Source organism: Bombus huntii, chromosome 7 (assembly GCF_024542735.1).
Source record: "Bombus huntii isolate Logan2020A chromosome 7, iyBomHunt1.1, whole genome shotgun sequence".
NCBI classification, from domain to species: domain Eukaryota; kingdom Metazoa; phylum Arthropoda; class Insecta; order Hymenoptera; family Apidae; genus Bombus; species Bombus huntii.
In genome coordinates this window covers 5498984-5521680 of record NC_066244.1, presented here as the reverse complement: position 1 = coordinate 5521680, position 22697 = coordinate 5498984, and the positions used below count along the sequence as shown (strand labels likewise).

Sequence of the window (22697 nt, the reverse complement as noted above, 5' to 3'; positions counted from 1 at the left end):
CTCTAGTTTCTGGCGTATCATTAAGCTTCGTCCGAACTCCGAATCCCATAGGAAATGGTCTGGCTAGAAAAGTATCAGGGCCGATCGCTACTCTCGACGAACGAAGCAAGCAGGTTCAGTGATCCGATGAAGCATCTTTGGGGGGCATAACGACGAGGACGACGAACGAGTGGCAGCAGCAACATCAGCAGCAGCGGCAATAGCAGCGGAAAAGAGCAACGGGAGCGTCAGTGGCAATAGCAGGAACAGCGCGGCAAAGGAATAATTCTCCGTGTTTCCGAGGAACGCGTTTCGAATTACCGGCGGATCGCGTTGCATTCTGTTCGTCGCGCTTGGCTAGCACCGAGCAAATCTAATTCCTTTCGGACTCTCGGTGCCGATCTCCTCTCTTCGTAGTCGCCTCTTTTCTTTCCAGTCGTCGGTCTTTCGCTTTGTTTTTCCGAACCGTTCCACCGATGCCGTTGCTCGAACCTCTCTTTTCCGTTTCTACACCTATTCGGCTGTCCTTTGTTCCTTGATCATCCTTTCTCTTAACTTTCATCCCCGCCGCTCTTTCTTTTTCTCCTCCCTCCTGTCCTCCAATCTCCTTCTTCGTTCCATTATTCCACACCAATCCTTTCTCCCGCACGCCGCTTTTCATCGCTCTCTTCCTCCGTCGTTCTACCACGTTCCAGCTCCCTAACCTCCGCGACTGCTCTTTCCTCATCGTCCTCTATCTCCGTCCAAAGGTTCGGCCTGGCCAGATTTTCCGGATTCTCCGGGGACAAGACGTCGAATCTACGGACCGATCGGCGTGTACCTTTTAGCGCTCAACGTGCTCCTTCCCCCGGGAAATCCACGCCCCGAATGCTCGATATTATCTCGATCGCAGAATTCTAAGAACGAGCCTAGCCCGGTTTTCCCGGCTCCCTTTCCACGAGGTCCCGCCGCCTCTCGATGCCTTCGCCGCAGCAAATCCGCGCCACGCCGACCCTCGGACCACGATTTACGACGACCAGCCTCGTCGAATCGACGACCGCATTCATCTCGAAATTGCGCCCCTCCAAGCGGGGAAAGTAACCTGGCTGCCCGATCTCGCGACAATCGGGATCAATGATGATGATGCCAACGATCGCCTGGAGACTATACATCGTCGAGTATACGGGTCGAAGTTTCACGGCGGATGAATCGCGTGCTTGTTTTTGAATGTGCACCGTGGAATGATTCGCATTCGAATAACAGCAATGGTGGTCGTTCTCGTGGATGGTAATTAGATTTGTTTGGGTGTATGGCTATGTCAGGAGGGATCAGGGGGGAGGGCTGCTAATCTTGTATGAAATTTGATAATTAGCTCGGTACTGGAGTGTTAGGGAAACGACTATTAATGGTTGGAATTTTGTGTCCCACGTAGCATGACGATTTGAATTACGTGGACGATATTGGTAAAAATATTTCGAGGAATTCTAACGAGAAGAATAAATCGACGGTTGTATGTTCGTTCTTACGTGTACTGTATGTGAATGTCGTTTAGAGCAACTTAAGTATCATCGGAGAGAATTAAATGTCTATCGAAGTGAAAAAGAAAAACTGAATTACAAATATATGTAGGTACATAGGGAATAATGAGAAGTTTACTCAAAGTCGTTTAGAGGGACTTAAATATCATTGGAAAAAATTAAATGTCTATCGAAGTGAAAAAGAAAAAACTGAATTATAAATATATGTAGGTACATAGGGAATAATGAGAAGTTTACTCAAAGTGTTAATCCGATGTGAGTTAATCCTTGAAAATATTTTTTGAAACATTTGAAGTAAGATTTAATATATTTGAATACAGTATACCGTATATGTAAGTATATATCGATACGCAGATCTTTACTTTGTAACGCATTGCGATAATCTTACGGGAACTGAGAACCGAGCTTTGCTATCATTATGGGGAAGTTTCAAACTTCGTGACCTATATTTACTTCATCCCGCTAAAGCAATTTTAATCAAATGTTACCTGCATAGTCTACTTTTAGAAAGAAAGTTACGTAGCGGATAAAAAATTATTTTGAAGCTGATAAATGATCATTTTAATTAGTGTTCTGGATATTCCGTTCTTGAGAAAATACATCAAAGACGGAATTTAATTTGAAAAATAAAAAGTTACGCAGTTTTGGTAGTGGAAATTTAAGAAAACATATATCAAAATATCCCGAAACACCAATTGCCAATTAAAAGAATAATCTTTTTCAAGTCTTGTCAGTTACAAACAGGAGATTTTTTAACGACGTGATTGCAAATAAAAACGACCCTGTTGGGTTCAAAGATGAGGTCTTTGAAAAATACATAAAACGTAGATATAATTATTATTAACCGATACTATAATATCTTCGACATTTTAATGTTGAGTCAAAAAACATACGTTTAACTTCAAAATTAAATGAAAATACAATTTTGGTAACACCAGATCGATCGACAACGTATCGAGTTCTAAAACTGCTTTCCTATAAAATATGGCAAACTTGACTCATCATATCCTCTCCTATAGTCTGTATATGGAAATAATTTTATTAGACACAGTGATAATTTTGTGTCAAAAATTGAAATTTCATACGCGTCATTTCAACGTAACTAGACACACGCGATTTTCAATCGGCGTTTAAACACGTTTAAAACGTTCGATACCTGTCTGTTTTTCCCTTAAATTGACAAATAAAAATATCGCGACTGCTCTATTTTGAATCAAATATAACACGCTTTCTATCGCGTCGCAGAATCTCAATAATTATTACAGTTTATGCGTGCCATGAGATAAAAGACATTGAAAATCGCGGAACAAAACTACAGATGTTTATCATTTGTTCTCCAAAGTCTTCGAACAAAACCTAGCAAAAACGCAGTTTCCACGTTTCCAAGACCCAGTTCCTTTCAGCGCATCGCGGTCGTCGAGACTTCCTCTGAGACTCTAAAACTGTAAAGAGACGCTAAATTATAGGACGACAGAGATTCCATTCGGGGACACGTTCCATCCAGGTTCGGCCAAGCGCCATAGGCGATGTTGCGGATAATCTCGGTGCCACGAAGCGCAGTCGCATTTTCGTAAGATCCCTTTCCTTGCTCGGCGTGCAATCAATCTGCTGCATCTATCCTTTCTTTTTTCCCGCTAAGTAAACGGACGCCCTGGAACGGCACGTTCCCAGACTGCCGTCTCGACTAACGCAGAGACGCAACGGCGCCACCAAGACGCACTCCTTCGATCGGATTCCGTGTCTCCACTTACGTTGCGGGAATTCCTCTTCAGCTTCTTCGTTGCAGCTCTTCGTTCAGCTCTCTGAGTTCGTGGAACGACCGGCTAAAATTCGCTGGCCGACTACTAGCTCCAGAAAATGCATGGCTGGCTTAATTGCCGCTTCAGACCGAATTCATCCACCGTTCCTTCGGCTAATCGGCGAAAGATTTCCCCTTCCCTTCTCGGCCCTCTTTCTCCGTCTCGCGTCTTTTTGCCCCATTTTTGCCCCATTTTTGCCGGCTATTTGAACGGAGTTAGCGAATCGGGGGGAAACAGTTCTTCCGAGGCGAGAGGAGCAAACTCGTTTTTTACTTGCTCTTCTGGGGTAGCGGATGGCGATGAAAGAGATGTCGCTTCCGATAGGTACCGTTATAGTACGTACTTTGTTCTCTGGATAAACCTGTTTAAGCCGCGTCGCGAGCCAGACGCGAGATTTATTTGGTTTTTGAGCGTTGCCTCTCGCCTCCTTTTCTGCGTGAGATGCTAGAACTAGGTTTCTCGTGATCTTTTATGTAGGGAAGCAGCGTGCAGATACGATACAATATATATATATATATATACATCTACATGTAAATATCTGTGACTTGGTGCAAGAAGTAGCGATCTCAGTATTTATAAAATTGAGATATTACAACTTAAAGGAATTCGTGTAAAAAGATTCACGTTTAAATAATTTCTGACACGGAAGTTTCCGCTGTTTCAAATGTCTCTTCTATGTTGATTTTGATATTCTTTTTAAATTTATTTTACGAAAAATTTCGAAGTTGAGTATCTAATACTGACGCGTGTGTACTAACTACAATTCATTTTCAGCATTGTAAAACTATCATATATAAAATTGAAAGTTTATCGAAAAGGAAATCAAACATTGGAAATTCACATTACCCGTAATTATAATAGTATTTCGCAAACATAATACAGCGGCATTTTATGAGACAGAAACATAGAAAATTTCCATCGAAACCGATATATTACCAAGAATTGAGAGGTACGATGCATTTTAATGGCGGTGAGTTTTTTTAATTTAAATAAAAGGTCGCTTTACCAGCAGAGTACTGAATAGAATAGTTTAAGAAGTGATCGTTAGACGCTTGAACCTTGCAAGAATTCAACCGTGCTAGACTTGTCATATAATTAAGCGGACTTCGTTAAAGAGAGCGGGTACAAAGCCAAAAATTTTCAGCAACAACGTGCACAAAAACTAGTAAAAGACCGAAGAGAAAAGGCGGGTTCACGGTAAAGAAAAAGAACGGACGAGGTGCAAAGAAATTACCGTGGAAAGGATTGTCACAGAACGAGATCGACTTTTCTTTCGTCCCTCGAAAACGAGATCGACTTTTCGAAGCGAATCCTTTTTAGAAAGAAATCCTTATTCCGTATAATTGCGCGGAAGAGACGCTACCAAGAGACCACTGTTAAAGCCACAAAATAGTAGCCGAAGAATGCTCGAGTAGATGAAAGAGCATACCAATTTGCTAAGAGCTAAGCAGTTGCTAGAAAGTGTAATAATAAATTAAGTTACTATTATTGTTCGTAAAGAGTTTAACAGAATATCCTCCTTGATGTTTTCTTTAACAAATTTTCATTTATTTAAGAAATGTTTTTGCTATTTGTTAATTCTTTCGATTTCGTGTTAGTGAAAAAAGAAAACGTTAACGTCCATAAGATCAATTTACTTTAGAAGAAACTAAATCTTTCTACAATTCATTTAACGTGCATACCACATACCACGAGTCAGTGTCATAAAATTATAAAGGATCGATAGCACGCAATAAAACAATTTAAATTCAAGTAAATTCATTTGAGAAGAAATCTGAATGAGAGGCTACTCGTTTTGATGGAAATTAGCTCAGGAAAGTTTGACGTGGCTACTCTGACATGCAAATTGGTTAACTCTTTGCAACTGCAATTTCGTTTGTTTACGAAAGAGACACATTATAATTAATGATAGCCTTTCGTTTCGATCTAACAATTGGCATTTATTACCAATAACTGTTATAAATGAGCCGCCTGAGAATAATACCACAATAATGTATTAATAAAACACGTTAGATGGTTGATAAATAAATTAACGCAAACAAAAATTACGTTAAATTATACCAAAACGATATAGTATAAAGATTTTAAAAAAAAGAGATAAAAATAATCAACTAAAGAGTACAAAAGTAAGAATATAGAGTAAATATGTTATGTATAGAATATCGGGAACAATATAGAAAAATAAGAAAAATGATACGTAGAACAATGATACCAGTACGCATATAAGAAAAATTCAAATATAGCGGTTTCTAGATCACAAAACGTTACACAGGGTCAAGACACCTCTATGCATTCTACGAAACGTAGTTCTACGTCGAAGCCCTGACCAAAGGCATTCCTAAGCATAATTTCGCCTGGAGGAACGTGGCCTTACATTTGTCGTCAGCGGGCCAACCTGAGCCTATCCTCAGGTACTGCACGGTACACGTACGTATCTGGTACACGTTATACCGAGCTGAAAGGCGTGCGTAGCCGGAACTCACGCCTCTTCCCGGAACTTAACCCGCACCGTTCTGCTGGCGACGCGTTTTGCTTGGGAGCACGGTCGAGCAGAGATCTGGTATCTAATAACGCGATGCCTGCCCCTCTTCTCCTTTCTCGACAACGTCCACCCTCTTCCTTTACGAGACATATCCTTTCTCACGACGACGACGCTCGATTTTCGAACAATCTCGCGAGCTTTACACGCTTTCGCTTGTTCCTCGTCGATACGAAAACTTTGGATTATGGCGGGTATTTGACGAGGGTGAATTTGATGTTACCACGAGCTCCATGACGCAGGGGTTTCCAGCTTTTGTTATTATGCCAAAGCTGCGGCGGATATTTGAGGAAATTAGCATAAAAATCAGAAGGCTAAAAATTGGTCGTATTTCTGTTTTTTATATGGGAGCAACTTTTTAACTTTTTAGATTTCTGGCGTTGAGATTGTTTTTAGGGAATATCTGTAAATGCAACAAATCTTTGCGATGTATCGACGTTGTAAAGTTTAAAAAATTGTCAGTTCTTTTTTAGGCGATTTAACAAAATCGAGAGAAAGTTTTCTGGATGGTAGAAGCGAAAATATGTGCCAGTTATAATTACGATGTCGATTGCGTTATTCGTACGTCGTAATTTAATTTCATTTCTAAGAGCATAATTTGGTTTTAAGAAAAGAAAGGATGCTTGTAATTTAAACGCGAAACGAAGGTATCGAATCTTTTTGATTTAGAATTTGAAAACCGAAAATCGGCGATTTACGAATAATTGAGCGTGCACTGTACAGAATCATTCAGCTGCGCCAATATCGATATGGAACACGGGCCGCGCGAATGTGCCATCCGGATTTCGAAACTTCATATAGTTCGTTATAAATTTACACTTTAGTCACCCATTTCGAATCCAGGAATTGATTCTACGCAAACAGTAAAACGCGCAGCGCAAAGCAAACTCCATTTCATACGGATGCTGTATTAGAAAATAAAACAGAATTATCCCTTTCGTCGATGGAGTTAATATAGCTTAGCCACGTAATATTAAAAATTATTATGCCACGTAATTTAACGTTCGTCGTCCATTTCCATAACTCTCCTCATAAATGTACGCGTTCTATCAGAACGAGGGCGCCGATTTTTATTTATAAAATATAAATTAACCGGCGATTCATCGTGCAAATATTGAACTAATTCCAATCATTCTGCGAAGATGTTTAGGGCGTCGATGAGAAAGAACATGTAAATCGTAATCTGTAAATGCACAAATGCACGCTCATCTATCAAACTATTTCCCAAATATACCAATATATAATAATTCTAATATATAATATTTCTAATCATTTTCGATATTTCAAACAATTGCTTGTCCCAATTGCCTGGTACACCCTGTATGCTTGCACGCGTCTGCAGGGACGCGTGGCTTGTGCTCTGTGTGGCGGCGGAGAGCCCTTGCAGACGCTGTAAATTTTATCGGCCGGATAAGAGAGCGAACTTGTAGAGAATGCTCGTAAAGATACTTTACTGTATATTTACATCCCGGCATAATACGTTACGTGAGTTAATACCGTCCGTTAAGTGAATCGAAAGACGGTTCGATTGCGTTTCCGGCCGCGCCGCTTCGATCTCAGACTCCGAGGAGGGCGGATAAGGGAAAAGGCGGAAAAAGGAAAAGGTAAAAAGAGTTATCGACCTCGTATATCCACGATTGGAGTGTCGGTGATTCCCTACTCTCTCGTGACGCTGCTTCTTCCACGCGCTACTACTTCCAACTAGAAGAAGGGTTAAACTCCCCTCCTCCGTGACTCTCGTTCCAACCATTGGTCCGCGGTGACTCGAAATTGGAAAATTATCGGCGCCCGATTAATCGCTGTGATTCGCTGAACGTATTGATACACGGATACCTCGCGCGAGACAGCTCGTTTCCGGTATTCGCCCCGGATGACGTCTGGACCTGCTTGCGTTTGATTTAGTACGGTGTTCGGATGACAAAAGTCGATTGGCCGGCCGGGAAATTGACGTGGATCACGTTCCTGTTCAATCATAATCATTTCATCTTGTTAATCATTCCTGGCCACCATGTTGTTACGTCGAATTGTTTTAATATTAATCGTCTGCGGGAAATTGGTTTTGGTATGACGGCGTGGTATTCGGTTTTCCTTAATCGTTCGTATTAATCATGCGCGGAGGATTGGGATGATTTTCGGGTTTCGTTAAGTGAAATGAGAAATATCGTTACTCGCGATATTTGTAAGGAAGATTGGATTATTGGATAATAATATTGGCTTTTAAAATTGTGGAAATTTTCGAACGATAAAAAGCTTGTAATTTTCTCTATGATATTTTGTTAGAATTCGAGTTACTCTTAAAATATACTCTCTGCAGTTTCTTTAAGAATCCGTGGTAACTTGAATTTGTTGTCGATACAAGTAGATAACGCGATTTGAATTGTATCATGAAACTGTAGAACACGATGATGAATTGTATTAATATCTAAGATGGTAGAGGATGAGTACGATTTTGAAGACATCAGCATGTGTATAGTATTAAAACAACATGATTCCACGGCATATTAGGTACTTGATTTCAATAGCGTAACAAAAGGTTTATTGGAATTCAAAATTTCTTTCGAAGAAAAATACTCGATCCGATAAAACGATTTTACAAGATATCTTCGAATTTTGACGTATTATTCATGGACCATTCTGACATCGCCGAATTGAAAATTCAAATTATACAATGAAAAGAAATTGATGAAGATTGATACCACTTTAAAATCTTGTTTGTCACGATATCGATTTCTGATCAAAATCTTTTCTCTGTGCGAGTACGGTGTATCAAGAAATCAATGACCGACCTCGTTATTAAGTGTGACCGTATGCACGACTGACAATCGTAATGACAGAAAAAACCTTAGACATGCATGGATATTGGAAACTGATCTTGTTGACCCGGGACGCGACACCTGACGTTTGATTTAACTTAAGTCGTATAACGAAGCGCGCAGATCGCCGAAATTCCATTTACTTTAATTCCTTAATTCAGCTGCTCAATTTTTAAAAAGAAGCGTCTAGCCCTGCTGATTTAAATGGAACACTTTTAACTCGGTTCATTATTTTTCGATATTTTAAATTAATTTAACGATTGATTTACTTTTAAAAAATAATAAATTCTTTTAGTTTTGCTTAATTTTCGTCCGATGCATGTGCCTCTGACGATAATAATGGATTTTCAGTCTCGATGTTGCATCAATATATCAAAGATTTCAAATAGAGGTAAATCTTTTTTTTAATTTATTTCCAGTAAAAAGATTCATCTATATTTTTCGGATTCCAGTTTTCCGTGCCATGTAATACGAGACCGCGTTTCTCTCGTACAATTTTTATATAATTCCGCTAATATCAAAACCTCTTGTTGATTTTTGGTAAAATGATCGGATTACATCATACAAGTTAACGCGATTCCATTAAAAAGCTTAGGTATTCCAATATACAACAAACGAGCATAAATTCTTTAATGGAAATATATTTATAAACGAATCCAATTTTTCAAAACAATTGATTTTTCTCTCTTTATCTTCACGGTATACGCGCTTTCCTTATCAGCGGATTTTCATTTACTTCGATCATTACAGAATGTTATAAAGAGTAAAAATGAAATACGATAGCGAACTATTTCGCGAATTTTTTGTATCAAAATTTAAACAGTTGTTTAATAGAAAATTAAAATACGATACAGGAGATAAAACATACAGATACAAAACAAACAAATAATAAATTATTTATCAACGGTTTTCCCATTCAAAATTTTATATAATTAAACTTCTTTCGTGTTCTCGAGTTGTCAATATATTTACATACGTGAACACAACGTTATTTATGGAATAACCTAACGATTAACGAGGCTTGAAATTATCTCCAATTTCTAATTATCCAAGAAAGAACTGGCAAGAATCGCTTTATTTAAATAAATCTATCTCCTCGTAAAAGGAGGGAGAAAAAGCAAAAAGGAGAAAAAAAAACGAAAAATAGAAGCAACTTAGAATCCATGGCGGATTATTCCGTATTACTCGTCCCTTTCCGGCGGGATGTTCGATTATAAATATATCGGAGCACACGTTGACCGCGCGCCGGTGGTCTGATCAACGGCGCTGAACGGAAATACAATTATCGGCGAGATAAAACGGGGCGAAACGGTGACAGGGCTGGAAATCGGATGGCTGAAATATGCAACGCGGCCCAGGGTAATGGAGGAAGCGCGCCGCGGCAAACGGGGGAACGGGGCAGAATGCAGAAATCGGAATGTACCCCGCGGGATACTCGACGATGGAACGGATCGACTCGCTATTTAATTACGTATTTCGCGAAGTTACGTCAACGGCGACGCCGACGTTCCAACCCGAGCCGTCCCACCTCCAACCCCCCAGCCAACCCCTTTTTACTTCCACCCCCGCACCAGGGTATGCCGCTCTTTTCCATCGTACGCTGTTTATTCCTATGAATCTTTCAGCGCGCCGCTTTGGAATCTTGACAGCGATGCCGAGCTGGTTCGGGACTTTTCATTTTCGAGACTCGTCGTCCCAGCTCGAGCAACGACATTTTGAAATTAGCAACCGGCTGACCTCGATTTCTCTACGAGTTTTCTATATAAAGTGGTTCGCTAAAGTACCCGAACGCTTGTCACAGGATCTTTTTACGAATGTATCATTCGCATTATAAACGAAATTTTTTAAAAATTCCGAAGCCTTACAACGAGATGCGACAATCGCGTTTATAAATAGTAAAATTTGCAACAAATCGGGAAATGTATGTAGACGTTACAAGATATTTATCGCAAACGTACGCTTACAATCAGTGAAAAATTAGTACAACAGCATGAATAATAGTCTTAAACGTACAATTAGCGTTGAAGATACAGCTTCGCTAAATATCATGGTTTACCATCACAGTTGAGTGAACAATTGAGCGTTCAAATACTTTGATGATTTTTTCCAAGTGTATGTTTCCAAATATCTTGTAACTCGTAAAACCCAAAAAAGCCGAGGTACTACAGTGACGTACGAAACGAGAGAATTTAACGTATACAAATAGCCTGAGAACTGAGCACGTGATTCTATCGTTTACACGTACGTACGTATTAGGTAGTAGGGATCGGAGTAAACTAACGCGAAAAATGATCACTTACGCGTATTTATGTGTCATCGGTAAGATATATGTATTTTACATTCGAGATTGGACGATCATTAAACTTTGTTAGTTTCGTACGAACAAATTTGTTACGTCTTTCCAATATACCGTTCCGAAAAAAGTGAGCGATTTTCAGTAAATTCATTCCACCCACTCCTTTGCGTCCAAAGCGGTAATCTAACAAATACAAGCTCCCACGTACAACCTTTGCTCGACGTGCTGTAAAACAAAACAACGTCCCACCACCATGTTCATCCAGTTCCTACACTGTCCTCTCAAACGTTCCCGTTCGAATCCATTAAATCATCGGCCAGTTTCGTTAGACGGATTCTTGTAAACTTTCTTCGATACGAACCGATGAATCTCGCGGAGGGGTGAAGAAGTATCTTGGTCCGGGTGACCGGAATGGAACTATCAATTTTCAGGTTCGAACAACGCGACGAAAAGGAGAGATCGAAGGAAAAAGGGGAAGGGGTCAAAGGGCCACGGGGAAATTAATTGCAGCGCGCTCAATTTGGCATTGGTGTTTCGCGGCGGAGCAAAGCCACGAATCTCCGCTCTCTCGCCGGTGGTAGCTGGAGGGTAAAGGAGAGAGAGACTGTTCTCTCCGGCTTCTGAAAATGCAGGCTCGCTCGCAAGCAGGCGAGCGTGGCCGGGCCGCGACGAGGAAGAGAGATATCGGACGGACCGCATTCCCGAAAAGCATTCGGCGACGTTGGAGAGAGCGGCTCGATATTCGGGGTGCGGTTCCTAGGTCCGTAGGTCCTGGGTTTGCGTGAGCGTGGGAGTAAGGGAGCGCGATTCGAAGCGGAAAAGGGACGGACGCGGAAAAGGGAAGGAGGAGGTTGGAGCTGGAGGTGTAGGAGGTAGCGGAGGAGGTGGACGGAGGTGGAGGAGGAGGAGGAGGAGGCGGTTGGAGTAGTAGACGACGGGCTGGAAAGAGGACATGTGTGCGTGTGACTCAGCGCAACTGCAACTACGTGCGTGCTGGCGTGAAGGTGTGCGGGTACGTCCCTCGAATGTACGAGCACGTGTTCGGTCTTGCGTGTACGTGTGTCGTAACCGGTGGAAGAGGGTCGAAGAGGCGACGCGGGGCGACGCAGACAGAGAGAGGGGCAACGAGAAGGCCGTGAGTCAGAGACGAGGGAACGTAGAGAGTGGGTAAGGTTGCCGGTAGGTTGGTGGGTGGTGAGGCGGATTGCACGCGTTGTGCAGTGCGGTTAACGGCGTGTGCGTTGCGCCGACGGCCAACGACGCTGCTTTTCGAAAAGGGAAGAGCGAAAGAGGAGGAGGTGGAGGATGAGGTGGAAGGTGGAAGAGGCGGCGGAGGACGAGGAGGATGTGGCGGCAGAGAAGGTGGTGTGCCGAAGGGAGAGTAGGGGGGTTAGCAGCTCCGACGGTAGCTAGCAGAAGCATCAGCATCAGCGTCAGCAGCACGAATGACGAAAGCACGGAGGACGAAACTGGGCACGAAAGAGAGACGGAGAACGAGTAAGATAGGTAGGAAGGGAGTAGTCGAAGAGAAGAGAAGAGAGAAGGAAGGAAGGAAGGAAGGAAGGACGCGGGCGTCTCGGCGTTCTGGCAGACGAACGCATCGATCCCAGGCGGGTCAAGCACGGAATCTGTCTCCTTCTCTCTCTTTCTATTCCGCTACTTCTCTTACCTTTCCCTCTTTCTCTTTCTCTTTCTCTTTCTCCTTCTCTTTCTCTTGCCCCTTCTGAGCCTTCTCCCCGTCACTCTCTTTACCTCAACCCCCTTTTCCGCTCTTCTCGCCACCAAACTCTACCACCCGTCCACCACCCATCCGACTACCCTACAACCACCTTCTCCTCCCATGCTGCCACCCTTCACCCTTCTCCTCAGGCCGCCCTTCTCGCCGTTACTGCGCGCTCGCCCCCGCCAGACAAAGACAAATTACGCTGCATTTTCAGAGCCCCAAAGAGCCCCACCGCCCTCCACCTCTTTCTACCTGCCTCCTTCTCCGCCACCCTCGATCCTCGTCTTCCTCCTTCCTCGGAACTCACCTTCTACCACCCTCGCACCACTTTCGTCCCTGCCCAGACCATCCCGACCGCCACCCTCTCCGGTCTACGAGACTCTCCGCTATGTAGGGCATCAAACGGGTGCTCAACCCCTACGCACTCTAAAGGCGTCTTGCCTATCAACTGCGACGTGCTTCTTCCTCCTCGTTGTTTCCGCTTCTACGGCTGCCACCGATGATGCGCGCTGCGATACCACCCGCCAACCAGATACAACGCGCTGCTTTCCAGAGGCCAACGCGTTTAATGAGTCGCGTACGATGCTCCGTCCTCGAATGCCCGATATAACAGGCCAACAAGAAACTTTCTTGTCCCTTCTCTTGGCTCAATCGTAAGCCAGCTTTCGTTCCATTCTCCTTGCTAATGCCCTGTGTGTCTCTTTCCCTACTTCGTATTGTATTTTTCTTAACACGAGATGTTGACGTAGTGGAGGATTCGCGAGATGAGACACAGACGTTTGCGTACCGATGTCGATCTTCCTATTAGCATAGTGGGAGTTTGATTATCCGTACTAGTCGTCGCACACGCTGTTCAGGAACTCGAACAGATTCGTTTTCATACGCGAACAGATCGTTCGTTATATGCTCAATCTTTCTTACAACAGTCGAGGATGTTCTTATAGCAGAGGTTTTACCGCATTTTTCTTTGATTCCCATTTTGTCTCTTTAACGCAATAGCTTTGAAAATAATTTGCGAGATACGTAACAATCGTTTCTATGTTGGCATTAATTTTGGTTTTAGCGTCATCTTTGTTTTATCGTATTACCATTGTTTGAAGAAGTTTGATTTTTAGAAAGATTTACGAGACAAGAGGCGTTCTATGTACTTGTAGAAATTAAATCGAAGGGGTGGGGATTGTCTTCGAGTGTTGGCACATTTACGGCCTCTCCTTTTGCATTTAGATATCACTGTGAAGCGATATTATCCTGCTCTGCCGAGTATTCTTTTTGTGTTTTCTAAAAACAGAGTTAACGAGATGTAATCTGCTACTCTACATATTCTATGTTTTCCTAAAAGTTTATGGAAATTCGGCTGGAAAAAGTGAATTTTTATCACTTCTATGTTACTTATATAATTATGTAAACGCAATTTTAGATTATGATATTGTACTTTCTGAATCTGTATTTTACTTGTACTTTTGTAAAATAACTAAGGGATGAATCGAAGAGAATGGCAAATACAGGGTATGCTAAAAATTCTGATCATTAGTTCTCGCAATTGGAATGATGCGAATCGTGATAAAAAGAAAAAAAGATAATGAAATTGTTGATAAAATTGTTCGAATTTTTACTTAAATTGTGGTTGAGAGGGGTAAGACTGTTTCAAAAGAAAAATACGAAGACCTCTTAGCTCGTAAAAATTGTGCCGCCCTAAAACTCGGCGATTATATGAGACGTTGTCTCATGCATAATAAGTGAGTGAGAAATTAGGTATCTGAATATTAATAAAATAATAATTGAAGTACCTACAACACTAAATATTCATCGAAACGAAAGAGCCTACTGCAGAAGGAAGATACTAAAGGTGACTAACACCGAACAATTTATTTAAAAAATAATCTTACTTTTAAAAATATTGAAATATCTCGTACTCTGTCACGCTATCGAGCTAATACACAATTTCCGTTCTTGTACTACCTTCGTTCAGCTACATCATCCACTGAATATCTATCAGAGATGATTGCTTCATAAACAGAGAACCATTGTTTCGTTCGCTTCCGCGTGCTTCTCAGGGAATGTATGTATCATTAAAGGGGAAAGCATTTTTGCCGCGAATTTAACGTGACGTGACGTCTTCCAGCGTGACATGGTAACGGCAGTATCAATATTGGTGATTCGAGCAGCTGCTCGTGCCTTACGCGTTCTCAGAGCATCTTACTCACGAAGGACTCCTCCTTAGGTCAGTGGAATTGCCGATAATGCAGGGTAGTTGTACCGGGGACGTCAATGGGGGATGAGAGCGCTCTAAGAGCATCTCGTCCAGGAGAAACGATGCACTAACCGCTTTCTCCTTAGGTCATCGCTACTGACGATGACACGTGAATACGTTAGGTCGATGACGACGGACAGGGGTTGAGTATAATAGCTAAGTAACCGACCTGCGATCGGTTCTCGGCAGTACAATAGAAATTTGAATTTATTACGAAAGCAGATGAATATGTAAAAATGATATTAACTTATCTGTGTATCTTTTATGTTATGTTTTTCATCGTTTTGTTTAACAAGTATCAAATGTACGTAAAATTTAATAAATTAATCAGTTGTATTATGTTTGATAATTTTCAAAGTTTGCAAATTATATTTCATATTAATTTCCTTCTTTTGTAAAATGTTCAATTACATTGTACAATTTATGTAAGTTACATTGTATTCTATTTTTTTAATATCGTGATCGTGAAGAGGAATTTCAAATATCTGCTTAATATTTCTTCTATTGTATGGATTTATACGGTATTGTTTTGTTGCTATCGGAAGAATTAATTTTTTCTCAAAATACCTATGGTAAATTCTAAAAAATTCATAGCGTTATAAAATTTCACAGTCTGCGAAAAGAGAGAATAAAAAATTTGTATGATCGAATAAGTTTCATCGCTAACATAAAATTTCATACCTTTTCCTTTTGAATGCGCGGTAAAGTGATTTCATAAAGTTAGGCAACTACTCTGATATTGTCCTCTTTCCGTGTTAGATACACCCTCCTATAAGTAACATCTTTTAATTTCTGACACTCACAAACTATTTAAAACATCTTCAAACAGAACGAACTTTATCCAAAAAATGAGTTTACTTAGAAATATAAATAAAAACGCAATAAAAACACATGTACATATTTTTACTAATTTAAAAAAAAAGTCGATTAAAAAATTTGACATATGTTCTGCAGAATAATTCAGTATACCCACATATACGTATATATGTAACTAACATATCTCAAATACAATCTTCCTATTCAATATAATATTTTATACAAGATAAGATCTATTGAACATTACATGCAAGTATAATTAATGATAATCCGTACTCCATGTGGCTATTAAAATTAAAAAAAAACTTGAGGAACATAAGTCTACCGAAAATACAGGCACTTTTCTGGAAGGAGCGCCTGACACGAAACTTTACACTTCGCGCATGCTAATAACACTTAAAGAGCCAGTCACCTGGCCATTAAGAAAGTTGGATAGTCCCCGGGTGGTAGTAAGAGCACGTCGTGTTCGTGGCAGAAAAATGTCAACAATGGAAGTCCAGGAAAAGCGGGTCGAAGTGCGTTAATTAAACATTCCTGACGATGCAAGACGAGGGGTTGAAAGTCGGCTGGCTTGTGTTAAACCGCGAAAGATGGATGTAAACCACTTTCAAGTCCACCAGCCGCTTCACGGCCCTCGCGAACAACGGAGTTTTAATACCGCAACTGGGTGTGCACGATACACTCCGAAAGAAATCGTGTCTCGCCGTTTCCCATTGTTTCTTTGTCTGGTCGTAGATAAACCGTGAATCCACGATCAAACGTCAATGATCTCTAGAGTCTCTAGAATTTAGCGTGGTACTATTTTGTTAATATTTACGGATATATGCGTGTTATTAAATTTTTCAAAGCGTAGAAATAAAAATATCTTAGGAGACACATTTTGCGAATAGATATATTTTAAAAATGTATTTCATAATTTCTCTTACAAATTTCTATATTATCTTCTTTCATACAGAAGTACTCGAAAATCGAATTTTATTAATACGATCACTGAAATTAGTATAATATATTTACAGACACGTATGTGTCTATTATAAAAACGAACATATTTTACAATTTCTTTCATTAAAATTTCCCTGTTATTTTTATTCCGTATAGAAACATTCGAAAGTGGAAATGAAAAAAATTCATGTCAACTTAATACCGATAACACGTTCGATGAAACAACAAAATTATCAAGGACGGGCTCGTGTAACGCATCTGCTCATTAAGAAATTCCTTGAAAAGTTCTCAAGCACTCATGCGCGGGAAGTATAGTAGTAGCGGACGTTAAGGCACAGACGCTTGGCTCGAGATGGGTGCCAGCCTCACCCTGCGACTGTCTTTAAGAGTTTCAAGGTAAACGATAGTTAGTAAACAATGTTTACGACGTTTTATAAAGTTACTAATCTCGTTACGCGTCATTATACATCACACCAACGCTACGCGTCTAGACGACCTAGGGCTACTCCGCGTCTCGATGTAGCGCCTCCCAACCTCTCTCTTTCCGCCCCTATTCTCCTTCTAATCGCATTGTCACCCAACGTAAACACGGTTATGGTATTAGAAGCGATATGTTTCGCAGCGGAAACGCGCCCGCGTCGTCTGAGCCGTACGCGGTTAATAATTTCGGAAAACGTTGGCGTGTATAATGGCGTTAACCTTCGCCGACCGGAATGAAATATGCGACGCGACAAATAGAAGCGTTACGCTGCTCTGTTTTGATACCTCGTTACGCCATTGTGTCTACTCCGGTAAATTCGGCAAGACTCTATTTGTCTCACAATTTACAAGTATATACGGGACCGACCTGTTTGCGAACTTATGGCAACGTGGCTTTATTAATACAATGGCGCAAGTGAGGGGAGGGGAATTTTGTAGATTAACTATAGTTACTATATTATGTGGATATACGAAAATTAACATATAGAATTGGTAACTAATACACCGCAGATTTTTATATAAATTTATATTTTTAAATATACGAATAAAAAAAAATGGCATTTGAAGGAAGATTAGCTTCATTCGCTAAAAATAGAATGAGAATTTTAAATTGGCGGTTTTACGTATTTCTGCAGATTTAAGTTGTACACTCTTCTGATTCGTTGATTGATCAAAATGATCGGAGTTCTTTCTAATATCAAGTACGTTAATATTCTATGATACGTTATAAAATAAATTATTATTTATATTTCGTAACATGTACATAATATCTTTAATTTAAAATATTCAATATAATCGAATAAAATTCGTTAGAAGTTACTTCTGATGTTATAAATCGTAATTAAACATTCGAACGTCGCTTCTTAGGTTTTTACAACAATAAATAAGATAAATTAATCTAATTAATTCCCTCTCGATCTGCCTCTTACAAAGGAATTAATATTTTACAAAAGTAAAATTCGAGCATTGGTATTTTTCTTCCAACGATATCTCGAAATTCCACTATCGCTGCTGCACGAGAAAGATCACGCGTCGAACATAAAACGATCGAGAAATGAAGGAAACATCTTACCGCGAGGGTTAATATCGATCCACCAAGAATGTACGGGGAGCGGTATCTATACGATTTATTTACATCGATGCAAACAAAATTTGAAGACCATCAATCCCGACGGTTCGTTAAATTATCGAGCTAATTGCGGAAATACCAGCAAGTTACTTGAAACCTAATTCCGTCGACGATAGAGGGATGGCCGTGAACGCGGGATTCCCAAACAAGTCGAAAGCCCTGGCATTTAAAAGCCGTGGTACCGTTGCCGGAATGGTAGAAAACATTAAGATTTTTTGGAATTGCCCTAGGTTGCGGAACGGCTGATGGGCAAATGGGTAAAAGGAGATCGCAAGGGGGACATCGAAGAGGAGGACGGCAGACGGGACGAAGTTCTGAGTGCGTGTAAGTGTGTCTGCACTGGTTGAGAAGGTTGTAGCGCGGGGTGGTTTGAGGGCCGAAGGACGGAGGCAGGAGGACGAGAAGCAGTAGGTGGATGAGGAGGAGGAGGAGGAGGAGGAGGAGGAGAAGGAGGAGGAGGAAGAGTACGGCGGTAGGTAGCAGTGGGTGGCAAGCCGAGGGTGGTAAAGGAGTCAGAGGATGAGAAGTAGGAAGAGATGGAGGAGGGATCGGGAGTAGGAGGAGAAGGAGGAGGGCGGTTGGTTGAGACGCGGAGGTGCAGGCGAAGGAGAGAGAGTCCGTTGGGTTGGGTTGGTTTGCACCAGCACCACCAGCACCGACATGGCTCCAAGCGAAGGAGAGGATGGGGTAGGATGGCCGGGCCTCTGCTCGCTCGATAGAGGCGCGTCCCGTCGTCCCATGATTGGAAACCAAATCGCCGCACATCCATCCCCCTCCTCCTCCTCCTGCCTCCGACCCATCCTCTGCCTCAGCGATTCTCTTCCACCCCCGAGGACCCCCTGGCCACCGACTATCCACCCTTACTCTCAGTCCTCGCAACCCTATCCAGAGCTTACTCCCTGCAACTATCTCTCTCTTTCTGTCTCTCTCTTTATTTCCTATCTTTCTCTTTCCCTTTACATCCTCCCTTCCCTATCTCCCTCTTTTCTATATATCTGCTACACGCGCTCTTGCTCTCTCTTTATCACTCCCTTTCTCCATCTTCCTCTTGCGCCCTGCACAAACTAACTTCACCTTCCTCTCCGGCTACCTTCGCATCCACGTCCACCTCCACCACGTCCTAGCTCACCCTCCAGGGACGCTAATGTCGAGCTAAGTCCTTAAAACCCCTCAGCCGGAGGCCGGCGAGCCCGCAGACCGGAATGGCCTCCATAAGTAACCGGGTTTACACACCCCAAGACCCTATTTCTCACCGTGGAAAAACTGCAGTCAGCTCCGTTGCGAACGCCCCCCCGGTTCGCTACTCGAACCACCCTATAGCTCCGGTCTCGCCGATGCCGGATTGCAGATTCCGCCGGCGGGCCACGGTATCGACAGCCGCACCGAGACCGAACGACGCTCTCAAAGAAGATTAGGAAGATGAGCGCGGTGAAAAACGATGGAAATCTTTTCCGACGACTGCTTCGGCCGGTCCGGCCGTAGTCAGTTTTCGTTGGGCCACGGTTCAAACCGAACAGCGCAATGCGATCTTCGCGCGCCATTTGATTTCACATCGATCTCGATCGATAGACTCTCACCGATCTCGCGTAGATTTGGAAGGATACTAGACATCGAAAATTTGAATTCCGTCGTATTTTTCATAGTTCTGTAGAAAAATCGTTTTTACGTAATTTGATGATTTAATACCTTTAGCGATTTAATCTGATGTATAACTTTTGGGATATGTTTTTAGGGTAAACACGATGTGGTGCCGAAGACATATAAATTAGATATTTTTCAAAAATATACCAATGTAGAAAATAATTGTCGTATAAAGTCACGTATTGAAAATATTGAATAAAATTAAGAAATAGTTACGAGGAATTATTTGCACAATTATCTACGTTGCTTCAAATTCCTTACGTCGATTTAAAGTTTGTTTTACGTACGTAAACCAGTTTTCCACCGAATCTTATTTCATATTATTTCCAGATTTTTAAATACGAAGAAATCAAATTTTTTTAAAATTGTAATAAAGAACAATTACAATTGGTACGTAAATGCTTAATTACCAAAAAAAAATAATAATAATATTGACGATTAATTAGATAACCGGAGCATCGTTGAATGCAATCAAAATGGAGAATCAGATAAGGAGATATAAGTCGTGTCGCTGTGTGGGAAGATTTTCGAACGATATCGAGGGTGCAAGTACTACTGTCCTACCTCACGACGAAACTTTCCTTTAGTGACGCTGCTACTTTCACTTTTGCTCGTAATGTTTATGCAGAACACCGAAGAAACTTTCTTGAGGTGCAAGTGTACCGGTAACTGCAACGGTGAACGTGGCGCGCGGGGGATGAAAGGGGCGCAAGAGGGGTGCACCGCGAGTATACACAGCGACGGAAGAAAGTTTGAATCGAATATCCGTAAAAGAGGTATTAAATCGATAAGTTTGTCGGGAGTCTTGTCACTTTTGATCCACGTCGATTCTCATTTTTAACGTTTAATTAGTGGCGAGTGATTTAGATCGACGTAATGATATGATAATGATCGATGATCTATGCAAAAGCATAACTCTTTTTCTGTACTTTCTTCTTTCGTTTCTTCCAACATTTTTTACTTTTAGAGTACTTTTTCCTCAAGACTCTTGTTGAATTATTTAAATAAAAGAATAAAAACATTTTTACCATTTTATAAAATGTTATAGAAATATCGTAGTTTATTACATGTTTATATCGACAAATCGAAGACTCGCAATTGAAATATGTTATAACAAACATTGTGTTATAAATAACAATTCGCACCTATTGATTAACAGTACATCGTAAGTAATATTTCGTGTTTATTAAAATGTTTTTAGAAACGAAACAACGAGCAACATCGACAAGCATATAGCAAGGAAAAGATATACTGGCATCGCTTCTGAAAAAATGAAGCGACGTCGAATAAAAAAATCATACCTTCTGTACCATTTTGTAATGCGCAAATTACGTTATCGTTCGAAGGAAATAGCATTGATCTAAATAAAAACTTGATCTCGATGAAACGTAAAATAAATATAGGCGACTTCGAATTAATCAGCCATCGATTTTATCGAAAATTAGAAAATTCCGAAAAATGTCCCTCTCGATACGTTCTATTTTCGCCATAATTCCATAATTCATCTATAAAACGAACCAATCCTTAAAATCCATATCCATAAAGAACACGTCCAATCCAATGAAAACCAAAGGAAGCAAAAAGGAAAGATTAAACCCGAAAAGAGTTGAAACGCGCGCGACGTACGTATTCGAGAGTGAACAGGCCACATCAGAGGATGGAGAGCGGTTTAATATAGCCGGTTTCTAAGCAGCCATTAAAATGCTCAGAGACGTGTACGAGGCCAGTATTACCGCGCGTCCGTCCCGTCTGATCATACCTTTGAATCCGGAGGACGACGACGACGACTGCGATGACGGGCCGGGGAGAGAGGGCTTTATACCCGAAAGGGAGATCCGTCGAAATCGTGCGGCAGCGTGAAACGCTGCTCTCCTTAAAGGTACCTACAAGCGATACCAATATGTCCGTCGTCGCGTCGTTAGTGACGTTACTGGATGAGCAAGCACGGAGAGAGAGCCCGGAGGCGTTGAATGCCCAGAGGCCCGTAGGATATGAGACTCTGTTGGCCGCAGGATCCTCCGCAAGAGCCAGAGGAACCAACTCGATGGAACGTTCCTCTACCTTCGGCAAAGTGTATTGACGGCTAGAGCGACGTTCCAGCTTACGCTAAGCGGCTGTCCTCTCTACCATTTACGCCATCCCTCTTTCTCTCTCTGTACAGGGTGTACGGAAAATTACGATACAGTTCGAAAAGGGACGATTCCTTGTAGAGAAATATAAGGCATAAGCGAGAGATACAAGTATTCGTACGGTTGCGGCGTAGAAACAAAAAGAGATTTAATTTTCGTTTAATTTTTGAGAAATATTACACCGTATTTCGTATCTGACAATGTTCTCATCTCGTCTCTAGCGATTCGCATCGTTGAATTTAACAATGTGAAATTCTAAAAGACATAGTGAAACGTCAATAATAATTATTCGCGCCGTGTATCATTTTTGTCTCTAAATATATGTTTCCGGCAAACATGTATCTTGTCATTTTTATACGCATTTTCCAATTTCCTTCAAACTTGGACAATATAATCGTTCCAGTCGTGCCTCGCTACAATGGGCGAAATTTCAATTGGACAAACGAAATATTTGACACGATACAATGTGGGCTCTTCTGTATTAAGCGTGCGAATACTCCCTAGAGGCGATGTACCTTTCTCGATTTTCTCGAAAACGGGAATTCGTATCAAAAATTGTCATTCTCCTTTTCCGACTTACTTCATCACCCCCTTCCGAGTCGTACCACGATTTACCGTACACCCTGTATGTCTTCTATCCTCC

General features: G+C 41.4%; 1 long non-coding RNA gene across 1 annotated transcript; it reads left to right on the top strand.

Moving 5' to 3' along the window:
- Positions 1-11875: 11875 nt before the first annotated feature.
- On the top strand, positions 11876-19996 carry LOC126867504 (uncharacterized). Its single transcript, XR_007690327.1, has 3 exons — positions 11876-11955; positions 16832-17071; positions 18515-19996. It is a non-coding gene; the product is annotated as an uncharacterized LOC126867504 (long non-coding RNA).
- Positions 19997-22697: the final 2701 nt, after the last annotated feature.